The sequence below is a fragment of the Narcine bancroftii genome, chromosome 2 (genome assembly GCF_036971445.1).
Source record: "Narcine bancroftii isolate sNarBan1 chromosome 2, sNarBan1.hap1, whole genome shotgun sequence".
Taxonomy (NCBI): domain Eukaryota; kingdom Metazoa; phylum Chordata; class Chondrichthyes; order Torpediniformes; family Narcinidae; genus Narcine; species Narcine bancroftii.
The window spans coordinates 237,225,904-237,237,041 of NC_091470.1; the positions used below are offsets into that span (position 1 = coordinate 237,225,904).

General features: G+C 41.8%; 1 protein-coding gene and 1 long non-coding RNA gene across 3 annotated transcripts in view; one reads left to right on the forward strand and one right to left on the reverse strand.

The window, feature by feature from the left end:
- The window catches only part of csmd3b (CUB and Sushi multiple domains 3b), a 927,060-nt gene extending 918,916 nt beyond the window's left edge, over positions 1–8,144 (reverse strand). Inside the window, exon 1 of one of the 2 annotated variants that reach the window (XM_069920534.1) lies at positions 8,004–8,144. The gene's annotated coding sequence lies outside the window, so the exon portion shown is untranslated. Of the gene's footprint in view, positions 1–7,918 lie in introns of both variants that reach the window. The other variant, XM_069920535.1, reaches the window with a different exon arrangement.
- Positions 8,145–8,261: 117 nt separating this feature from the next.
- LOC138752636 (uncharacterized) lies at positions 8,262–10,793 on the forward strand. Its single transcript, XR_011350795.1, has 4 exons — positions 8,262–8,408; positions 8,670–9,410; positions 9,637–9,890; positions 10,168–10,793. It is a non-coding gene; the product is annotated as an uncharacterized lncRNA (long non-coding RNA).
- Positions 10,794–11,138: the final 345 nt, after the last annotated feature.

Genomic DNA, 11,138 nt, shown 5'->3' on the forward strand with positions numbered 1-11,138 from the left:
GAGATTGGTTGAGTCAAGATCAAGAGGATTAAGGATGAAAAGTGATATGTTTAAAGGGAAAAGTAAGGGGAAACTCTTCACGCAGAAAGTGGTGCGAGTGTGGAATGAGCTTTCATCTGAAGTAAAAACACTATGGTCGTAGAGGTTGAGAGTAGCAGGGGTTACAGATGTGGAGTCGTGAGGGAGAATCGCACAGGATCCCACAGTGTCTACAGATTTTCATGTTATACTTTAATCCAAAGTGATGAATGCAGGATATTTTTCAACATTTAAGAAAAATTTCATCAGATATATAGATGGGAGGGAATATTGAGAGCTCTGGTCCAGGTAGAAGTCAATGAGTCAAAGCAGAGCAATAGTTTGATATAGAATGGATGGGCTGAAGGGCCTATTTCTGTGCTGTAGTGTTCTTTCATTCAATGGAATTGCCAATTTGTTTTCCACCAGTACTTCTGAGATAAATAAAAATTGTGTCGACAAGTAGAGTAACAGATGCTACGACAGGTACATTTTATAAGCTTTGACTCTAATTGCAACCTTGTGTTTCTCATGGCAATTTTATAGTTCTAATAATTCTCAACAAAGCCTGGTCATGTCATGTCTTTATTCCCCTGCTGAGTATCCTCAAGAGTCATTTTGCATTTCACCACTTTTATTCATTACTTTTTTCCTGCTTATTCTTCTTTCTTGCACTATTTGTTGTTTTTTTCTTTCTTGCTGTATCTGCAAGTTTTTCATGGGTCAACTCTCATTCCTTTCGTGATCTGCAATTGTTGCTTTACCACAGGAAATAGAAGGAACCAACCAAAGGAACCCACCAAAGAATGATGCAGCACGGAACTTAACTCCACACAGTGGTGAGATTGGCAGATCAGGATAAAACCTATCACAGGCACCACAGATGAGATCATACAGGTTCTTCTCAAAATATTCTTTTTGTGAATCATCATGTTTTATGCATATTATGAGAGAAAATTTGGCAGTGACCATGAACATTTATGCCTTTTCTTCTTCCCAGTTAGATTCCATCTCCATTGATCTAATTTTCCACCTACCTCCTCATTACATTTCTTATCAAAATGTGTCAATCTGCATTTCAAAATTTTCAGCTCCCTTTTTGATGGGGCAGGATCACAGCCTTCCGTGACTTTTGTTCATGAATGCCTTGTCTCATTTTAAGGCATTCTACTCCTTCTGGACTCCCTCATCAACTACAGCTAATTTCTCACTAACTGCCCTACCACATCATTTTATAATTTTAGATAGCTCCCTTTCATTACTTTTCTTCATGCTTTGCAGAAAGGAATGCATCTTCTGACCTAATTCCTTTAATTTCAGCAACTTTCAACTTTATGTTGGCACTGCATTCATTCAATCTTTCTGAAATGTAGAGTTCTCAGTACATTGTTGAATTTTATCCAATTTCTCACCTTATGATCTTCCATCTTCTTTCGATGGAGGCAACATCCCACCATCTTTTGAATTATCTATGTATTAATTTGTAGAGATCTTCAATCTTGAAACCTTCTTGATTATCCACAGTTACTAGAAACTACTCTGACCTCTCTCTCAGAGCCTTAATGAAAGACACTCAACACACTGATGGTGACACGTCTCCCCACATCAAGAGCATCAATAAACCTTTGAATATTTTCTTCCGTCTTGTTTGTTATGCTGTTCACTTGTTTGACAACAGATTTTTAATGTATGATTCTACTTAGTCTTCTAAAGCATTTATAGACTTGGGTTTGTAATTCTAGCAGACAGCTAACATTTGCGTACATTATTGCCACTCAATTGTCTTGAAATTCAATCATAAGCTCAAAAAAGTGAAAACACAGTTTGATGAGTGCAGAATATAACATGGCCACTATATCATGCTCTCAGTTACTGTTTTTAGAAACAAAATTTGAGGTAGCTGTCCTAACTTCTCAATTAACCACCAACTCAAGCCAATAGACTGTCTCCAATTCAACAAGCTCTCACTTTTGTTAGTTTTCTTGAAACATGCAAAGAAATTTTCAAAGTTAAAATTTATTGTCAGCGTAAATGCATGACATCACATCCAACCCTGAGATTCTTGTTCCTGAGGGCCAGGCAGAATTTCTCATTGGTATTGCAAAAAAAAAACTGTGCTCCAGAAAAGATGCGCACACAAAGGAGAGAAAGGTAAGCAAGAAGCAAGTACAAACCAACTGTGCAAGACAGCAAATAAATATCCAATAATAAACAAAGTGCAAAGAAAGAATTCTTAAAGGAGCCCCTGATTGAGTTAGTTGTTTTGGAGTCTGATGATGGAGGGATAGACACTGTTTCTGAAAATAACAAGATATTAACAAGAAATAATGAGACCAAAACTAGGTGCACATTTTAAAAATCCATACCGATTCTCTTTTATCACTGTTCAATTGTACAGTAATTCTGTCCCTAATGATAGAAATTCACAATATCCTCATTACAAGCATTGGACCAAGACTTCCAATTTTCTGGTTTATGTGTCCAATCTTTAGTTAAGAGATAAACTGAAAAATTTCCATCACACAGGATAATTTGTGACACAACACCTTTTCTGTAAAATTATTGCAAAATATTTGTAATTTTTCAGTAAGTTTATTTAAAGCACAAAAATTAAAACCAGCTTGACCCAGAAATTACTCTCCGTTCTATACTTTAACCACATCTCACATCAGATCAAATAAATTGTTTCATTTCTCTGCACGCAATATTTTTTAATACCCAATTCAGCGTCAACAATCTTGTCAGATCCCATTGGGCTTGCATGGGCTGGCAGGGCTTGAAGTTCAAATATTTAGTGCAGTTTTTATTACAATGTATCAGCCTAGCAAATCTGTCCAGAATTAAAGAACACACTTTTAATATAAAACCAGCTTGACTAATTGCAAATTCAGTGCCCTCGATAATGTTTGGGACAAAGACACTTATTTACTTTATTTGCCCCACGCTCTACAGTTTTAAATTTGTAATCAAGCAGTGCACATGTGATTAAAGTGCACATTCCAGATTTTATTCAAGGCTATTTGAATACATTCTGGTTTAACCATGCAGAAATTCAGCACTTTTTATATATAATATATGTGTGTGTGTGTGTATGTGTATATATTCTTTTTCTTTGGCTTGGCTTCGCGGACGAAGATTTATGGAGGGGGTAAAAAGTCCACGTCAGCTGCAGGCTCATTTGTGGCTGACAAGTCCGATGCGGGACAGGCAGACACGGTTGCAGTGGCTGCAGGGGAAAATTGGTTGGTTGGGGTTGGGTGTTGGGTTTTTCCTCCTTTGCCTTTTGTCAGTGAGGTGGGCTCTGTGGTCTTCTTCAAAGGAGGTTGCTGCCCGCCAAACTGTGAGGCACCAAGATGCACGGTTTGAGGCGAGATCAGCCCACTGGCGGTGGCCAATGTGGCAGGCACCAAGAGATTTCTTTAGGCAGTCCTTGTACATTTTCTTTGGTGCACCTCTGTCACAGTGGCCAGTGGAGAGCTCGCCATATAACACAATCTTGGGAAGGCGATGGTCCTCCATTCTGGAGACGTGACCCACCCAGTGCAGTTGGATCTTCAGCAGCGTGGACTCGATGCTGTCGACCTCTGCCATCTCGAGTACTTCGACGTTAGGGATGAAAGCGCTCCAATGGATGTTGAGGATGTTCGGCTCTGAATCATGGGTCCTCTACCGGCATCACCTATGGCTCCTAGAACGCTTCCACCAGCGTTGTCTCCGCTCCATCCTCAACATCCATTGGAGCGCTTTCATCCCTTTCATCCCTAATGTGTATATATATATATATATATATATATATATATATAGTGGTTATATGAATGTGTGCCCATCCTCCCATCCTCTACTGGTGACTTGCTCCCTGATAACTCGTTCCCTTATGACCTTGGAATAAAGGTTGACCTCCCTCTCCCTATCATCAGTCAAGCACTTGGAATCGGGCCAGCTACGTCTAAAGTATAATAAACCCTATCGTTCCTCACTCTATGACTTTGGAGTTAGTGATAGAGCCTATCAATTTATTACACTTTAAATCTACACAGAATGGACAAACTGCTGTGACCCGACAGACTGGACCTTGACCCACAGGCGCCCAAAGCCCCAGAGATGTAAGAGCATTGAATTAAATGCTGCATTGACTTCCTGGAAGCTTATGAGGACCTTGTTAGCTCTGACGAGAAGAAACTCAAGTTACTGTGAGTGAGGGTCGGCCACCATGCATACTTCGCAATTTGGGACTGCACGACTTACTCCGCAACATGACTGAGCTCCACAACCTCTACAGACCATGGGTAAACAACGTCTACTCATGGTACTTCCTGGCCTCGAGAAAACAGCAACCTGATGAGTCTCTGGCTGATTTCTTTCTGACCCTGTATGATCTGATTACAGGGGCAATATCCCTGACACCCAGTATCAGCAGACAAGGATGTGGAAGGCTGATCCGGGATGCCTGTGTGGCTGGTGTGAGGTCTGATTACATCCACCAGCGACTGCTAGGGGAAGACAGGCTGCCATGGCAGAGAACCCTCCACCTTGCTAAGATTTTAGATTCAGCCCACCGCCATGCTGAACCCATTACTGCCTGCAACGACCTCCACATGCAGGCTGTGGGCACAGCTATTTTGGAACAGGGTGTCACAGACTTTCTCCATACAGTGAAGTTCTGTCCCCACCACCACTGCCCCAGCTGAGCACCTGCCCGGTGAGAGAAACCACCTGCTCGAAATGCAGGAAGAGAGATTGTGTAAGTCGAAGCCTTCCCTACCGAGCAGCACCTCGTGCACCCCTGAGGGTCAGCCAACAAACGTGACTTCACTTCCTCCCATAGTGACAATATCACTTCCGGCCTTGAATGGCTCGACCCAGGGGTCACCAAAATGGACAATATCACTTCTGCCTTTTTCATCCACCTCTCACGGACACCCTGCAGCCAGCCCCCACCTGAGGTCGCTCCACCCTCCACATATCTCTACCTGACTCCGGATTGTAAGCCCATAGCAACTAAGAGCAGACGCTACAGCGCTGAGGACAGGGCATTTATAAAGTCTGAGATGCAGTGACTCCTGGCAGAGTTGGGGGGGGGTGGGGTTCATAGCACACAACACCAGGTCTTGGACAGCCCAAGTTGTGGTGGTCGGGGCAAAAGTAAACCCAATATGGGGATCAACTATAGCCAAACAATCAACTGCTTCACTCAGCTGAACACATACCCCCTTCCATGGATTGCTGACGTGGTCAACATGATCGTCCAGTACACTGATCTAAAGTCAGGGTTCCACCAACTCTCCCTACGCCCAGGAGACTGCCAGTATACCACATTCAAAGTGGATGGCAGGCTCTACCACTTCCTCCAGGTACCCTTCGGAGTCACCAATGGTGTTTCTGTATTTCAGAGGGAAATTGATCAGATGGTGGACAAGCACATCAAATTCCTCCATACTGCTAAGTCCCTCAATCTGACCTACAACGCGGACAAGTGTGTGTGCCTGGTGTTCTTCTATTATGCCCAAGGGGTGCCCATCTATGCTGATAAAGCCTACCCCCGGTAAGATCTACAACCTTCCCCTTATCAACAGAAGCCGGGCAGCCTTCACCCAAATCAAGTGAGACTTCGCCAAAACCACAATGCACGAGTGGACAAATCCATCTCATTTCAGATGAAAAGCGATGCCTCTGACTTCGCGATGGCCACTTCTCTCAACTAGGCAGTCAGCCAGTAGCATTTTTTCCCATCCTGAGATACTGCACTCCTCTGTCGATAAGGAGGCACAGGCCATCGTTGAGAAGGTACATCACTGGTCATTACCTGTCTGGGAAGAGATTTTCACTGCTAATGGACCAACTAGCCATTGTGTTCATGTTCAATACCAAATTGTGGGGTAAGATCAAAAATGACAAATTCCTGAGGTGGAGAATCGAGCTCTCCACTTAATACTATGACAAGCTATGCTGCTGGGCAAGATCACTGACCCCCCCCAGATACCCAATCCCGAGGGGAGTTCACTAGCATGTATCTCGGCTGCCTCCACTCGCTCCACAACAACCTTTGCTATCCCAGAGTTACAAGATTGTTCCACTTCGTGAAAACCCAGAACCTTCCCTAGTCCATTGAGAATGTCAGATCATTGACCAGACATTGTCGATCTGTGTGGAAAAAGCCATAGTTCTTCTGGCCTGACAAGTCGCACCTCATAAAGGCCACACGCCCCTTTGAACGTCTCAATATCGATTTCAAGGGACCCCTGCCATCATCCAACGGGAACATATATATTTCCTTAATATCATTGACAGGTAACTCCAGGTTCCTTTTTGCCAACCACTGTCCTGACGTGACCTCAGCCACCATCATTAAGGCACTTTACAGTATATTTACCCTCTTTGGGTACCCGAATTGCATCTACAGTGATCGGAGGTCCTCTTTTAAGAGCAACAAACAGCGACAGTACCTGTTGGATAGAGGCATTGCCACTAGTAGGACAACCAGCTACAACCCCCAGGAGAACAGCCAGAGAGAGAGCGAAAACAGCACAGTTTGGAAAGTTGTCCTCTTGGATCTTAAATCAAAAGGGCTAGCATTGTCCCATTGGTAGGAAGTCCTGTCGGAAGCACTCTTTGCCATCTGATCTCTGATTTGCACCTCTACCAACACAATGCATATTTTCCTTCCTCAGGAAGTCGGGGATCAGATCATCCCTGGGGTCATCCTGCTGCGGAAACATTCGAGGGATCACAATCCAACCTATTGGTCAAAGAGGTGCAACTCCTGCACACCAACTCTCGGTATGCCTATGTAGTGTACCTGGATGGCCATGAGGACACGGTCCCCATCTGGAACCTGGTGCATACTGGAGACCCCTGTCCACTCCCCACCCCCTTCCACCCAGGACCTACCTAAACCCATACTGCCTCCTATTAGGACTCAGTGAAGGTAAGCTCTCTCTGCTCATTTTGCTCCAACCACCAAGACTGCTCCCACATACAACCAAGCCCCACGTCTGATGAAGCCAGCCCTCTCTCCCCAGCCTCAGGACACATGACCAGCAATAGAGCCGACCATTATACCACCAGTGGAACTGTGCCAGTCACAGAGGCCAAGTTGACCACCTGACCGGCTGAGCATCTAGGACTTTAAACCCGGCAAGGTTTTTGTTTTAAAAGAGGGGAATGAATGTGGTGATACAAATATGTAACTGCTAATGGATAGCTGGCCCGTGCCCCACTGGTGACTCACTCCCTGGTAACTCCTCTCCTTGTCAACTTGGAATAAAGTTTGAGCTCCCTCTCCCTATCCTCAATCGAGCACTTGGAATCGGGCCAGCTACATCTAAAGTATAATAAAGCCTATCATTCCTCACTCTACGGCTTTGGAGTTATTGATAGAGTCTCTCCCTCCCCCTTCCTCCCCCCCCTTATTTCAGGGCACCATAATAATATGGGATGTAACAATGGTATGTATATTAAAGTAGTCACATTTAGAACTTTTTACATATCCCTTGCATGCAATAATGTTTGAAGTCTGTGATTCATAGACATTGCCAGGTGTTGATAACTTCACTACCAGGCCTATACTGCACCCATCCTCAGCTCCTGCTTGCTTCGGGGACTTGTTCCCTTAAGTTTTTTCTTCAGTTTATGGAAGGCATGCTCAATTGGACTGACTTGGCCATTCAAGAATTTTCCATTTTTTTTTTTACTTTGAAAACCTCCTTTGTTGCTTTAGCAGTATGTTTGGGATCATTGCTTGTTGTAGGATGATGTGTTGACCAATGAGCTTGGAGGCATTTGCTCGAATTTGAGAAGGCAAGGTGTTTCTATACACCTCAGAATTCATTATGCTACTTCCATCAGCAGTTACATCATCAGTGAAGTTAAGTGAACCAGTACCTGGAGCAGTTATACTTACTCAGGCTTAACATCATGTTTCACAGATGAGGTGGTCTGCTTTTAATCTAGGGCAGTTCCTTCATGCCCCCACACTTTTCTCTTACCATCACTCAGATGCATGTTAATCTTGGACTCATTCATCCACAAGACCTTTTTCCAGAATTCTGCAGGCTCCTTTTAATACTTTGTGATCAGTGTACTGTGCAGCGAATGAAAGGAAAAAAACAGCACACAGAAGCTGTGAGTGAGTTGAACCAACCAAATGACTTTATTGGAACTTTCAGAGCTTATCTGCACCACTCCAAAGACATTTTTGGCCCCTCCCACCGGGACTATTGTGATGTCAGCCCAGTGCGAGCCTGCACCTCCATGACCCGGTTTGTTTGTGGATCAGTGCAGCTGGCTGCAACTTCTTGGCAAACTAATCTGGCCATCCTGTATCTGTGGCTAACTAGTGTTTTGCATCTAGCAATTTAGGCTCTGTATTTCTATTCATGAAGTCTTCTGTGGTAAGTAGTCATTGACACTTCCATGCGTGCCTCCTGACAAGCGTTTCTATTCTGTTGGACAGGAGTGTGGGGATTTTTCTTCATTATGATGAGAATTCTTCTGTCATCTGCAGTGGATGGCTTCCTTGGCTGGCCAGTCCCTTTGTGATTACTGAACTCACCAATACGTTTTTTTTTCCTTTTTAAAGATGTTCCAAACAGTTGATTTTGGTAATCTAAGGTTTGGACGATGCCTCTTATTGTTTTATTCTTGTTTTTCAGCCTCATAATGGCTTCTTTGATTTCATTGGCACAACTCTGGTCCTTGTTGGAAAATGGCAACTACAGACTCCAAAGATGATCAAAAGCCCAGAAGGTAGAATGCTGTAGATATTGGCAAATCTAGCCAAGTCTATTACAGAGACTAACCTCTCACCCGTTGAAGACATTTATGTGAAGCAGTGCCTCAAGAAACAAGCAAATATTATTAAGGACTCCCATCGCACTGGATACAATCTAACTGTACTTTCAGGCAGAAGGTGCAGAATCTTCAAGTCCATCACCTTCAGATTCAGTACCTTTTCCTTCAAACAGCTATCAGGCTTGGGAACCTCAAGATAAACCACTCCAGAACCACCAATGCATTTCTGAATCAACACACTTAGACTAAATGCAACTGAGAAAATGTATCTATCCTTTAATATTTATAACTTTAATTTGTCTTGTGGTGTATTGTGGTAATTTAGCATGCATCTGTTGTGTTGGTGCATGTTATATACCCATGTGGCAGCAACAAGAAACAATTTCAGCACCTCTGTGCTCACATCATATCAATATCATTTGAATCTAGCTCCTTATGCCATAATGGAGGAGCTGGGAATAATTGATGCAGGATCAATAGTTTATCCAAAGCAGAGAACACAAATGTAATGAAGACCAGCTTCCATGTGTATTGTTTATGCCTTTATCCTGAGACCACCTGAATGAAGTTCACAGTGATTGCATTTACAAGTACATCACATGGTAATGGAATTAGTAACATTAAGTTTTAAACAAAATGTATTGATTTTTTAAAAAATACAACTTTGTCAAATATTTCTTTTATTTGCATTGATCTTGTACCCTGATACTTCTCTGTATTCCTTCAATTTCTTATGTAATTCTTTTATTGATAGTTCTGTTAAGCATACTGTGACATCATCTGCAAATAGACTGATTTTATATTCCTTTTATTTTCTGTTCTTATCAGTTCTGCCAAGTTGACCTATTTAATTTAAATTGGTTCGATTATTTATCCATTTATTGTCACCTTCGCATTGAATTCGCCCATCGTTATTGAATGAAGATCTACCGGGATCAATGCCTGAAGAGGGCGCACCAAATCAGTGAACCAGTGCGGACTCGAAAGGCCAACATGGCCTGTTTCTGCTCCGTAAATGGTTATATGGTTATGAGACTCAGCATCGGTTATTTAGCAGTGATCCATTCATGGACAGGTTTCAGGTAAAAGAAAATTGTTCAAAGGTTTTGGAATTACATGAAAATTGATTTTTCAGGGAGATTTGTCTCTTTTATACTTAAATGCACAGAGAAAATAACTTTTGTTTCATGACCTCAAGACATCTCATGTTTTATAATCATCAAAATAATTTTTGAACAATTGTTTCATTACAGTTTAGTTTTATTAATTCATTGCAAAAGAATCAGTGGCAGGCAGACTTGGAATTAGCTATCAATGGTGAACTCTCAATTGTTGCATTAAACTATTTATTTTTTTCAGTTAAATATCAGCTAAGACCCAACAATGGAGTAAAAATAAAACATACATTAAATATGTATGGCCCCTATCAATTAAACTTAACCCTGGAAATTGGGATTAAAAGCTACAATTCCCTTTACCAACTTAAAAATTATATCGCCTGAAGCAAGATTGAGAGAAGAGAAAATACTGAAGCCACGTAATCAGACGACAGGATAAAGGTGGTCAGAGGGAAGTTACATGTAGCATTCTGCCTGTCAAGGAGCGAGCATTCAGATTATTCATTTTCAAACCGAAGATGTCGCAATATCTCTCAAGCTACTATCTTGTTCCAGAAAGTGCAATCGGCTAAATGTACTGAGAGGATTGCACTGAGCTGGACATTTGTGTTCACAGCCACACGTTGTAGCATTTGAACTGACAAATCGAACAGTGATGGATTGCATAACTTCAGAGAATCAAGGAAAATACAGATTAAAAGAACCTGTTTTCACCTTCTCGACATTCCAGGACACTGACAACTAAATGCCAGTAGTGGCTGGTGTTTGACAAGTGAAATCACTTATTTATTTAGACACAATCATGCCTGTGTGGTAAATCGCATACAAACCTGCACTGATTTAATTTACCTGCAAATTTTATGGTGATATATTATCTCAGGGAACAAATGTTAAATTTTGATTTGCATGTTTTAAATATGCATGTCAGTTTGTACATGCTAAAAATATAAATATTATTTTGCCACCAGCCTTAAATTGATATTAGTCAGTATTTCAAATATTTGTCTTATTTAGCTTTGTATTTTAATACAATCTCACACAGTTCATTATGAAACATCAAAACTCATCAAAGGTATCATAAAATTGAGACTGCAAATATGTTACATGTGAAATCTGAGTTAGAATTGTGGCCTGTGGAATAGAGAGAGATATTTATCAACAGTGTCGTTTCACCCCACAACTTTTTCTGTCTGTATTTCAATATCCGATCTA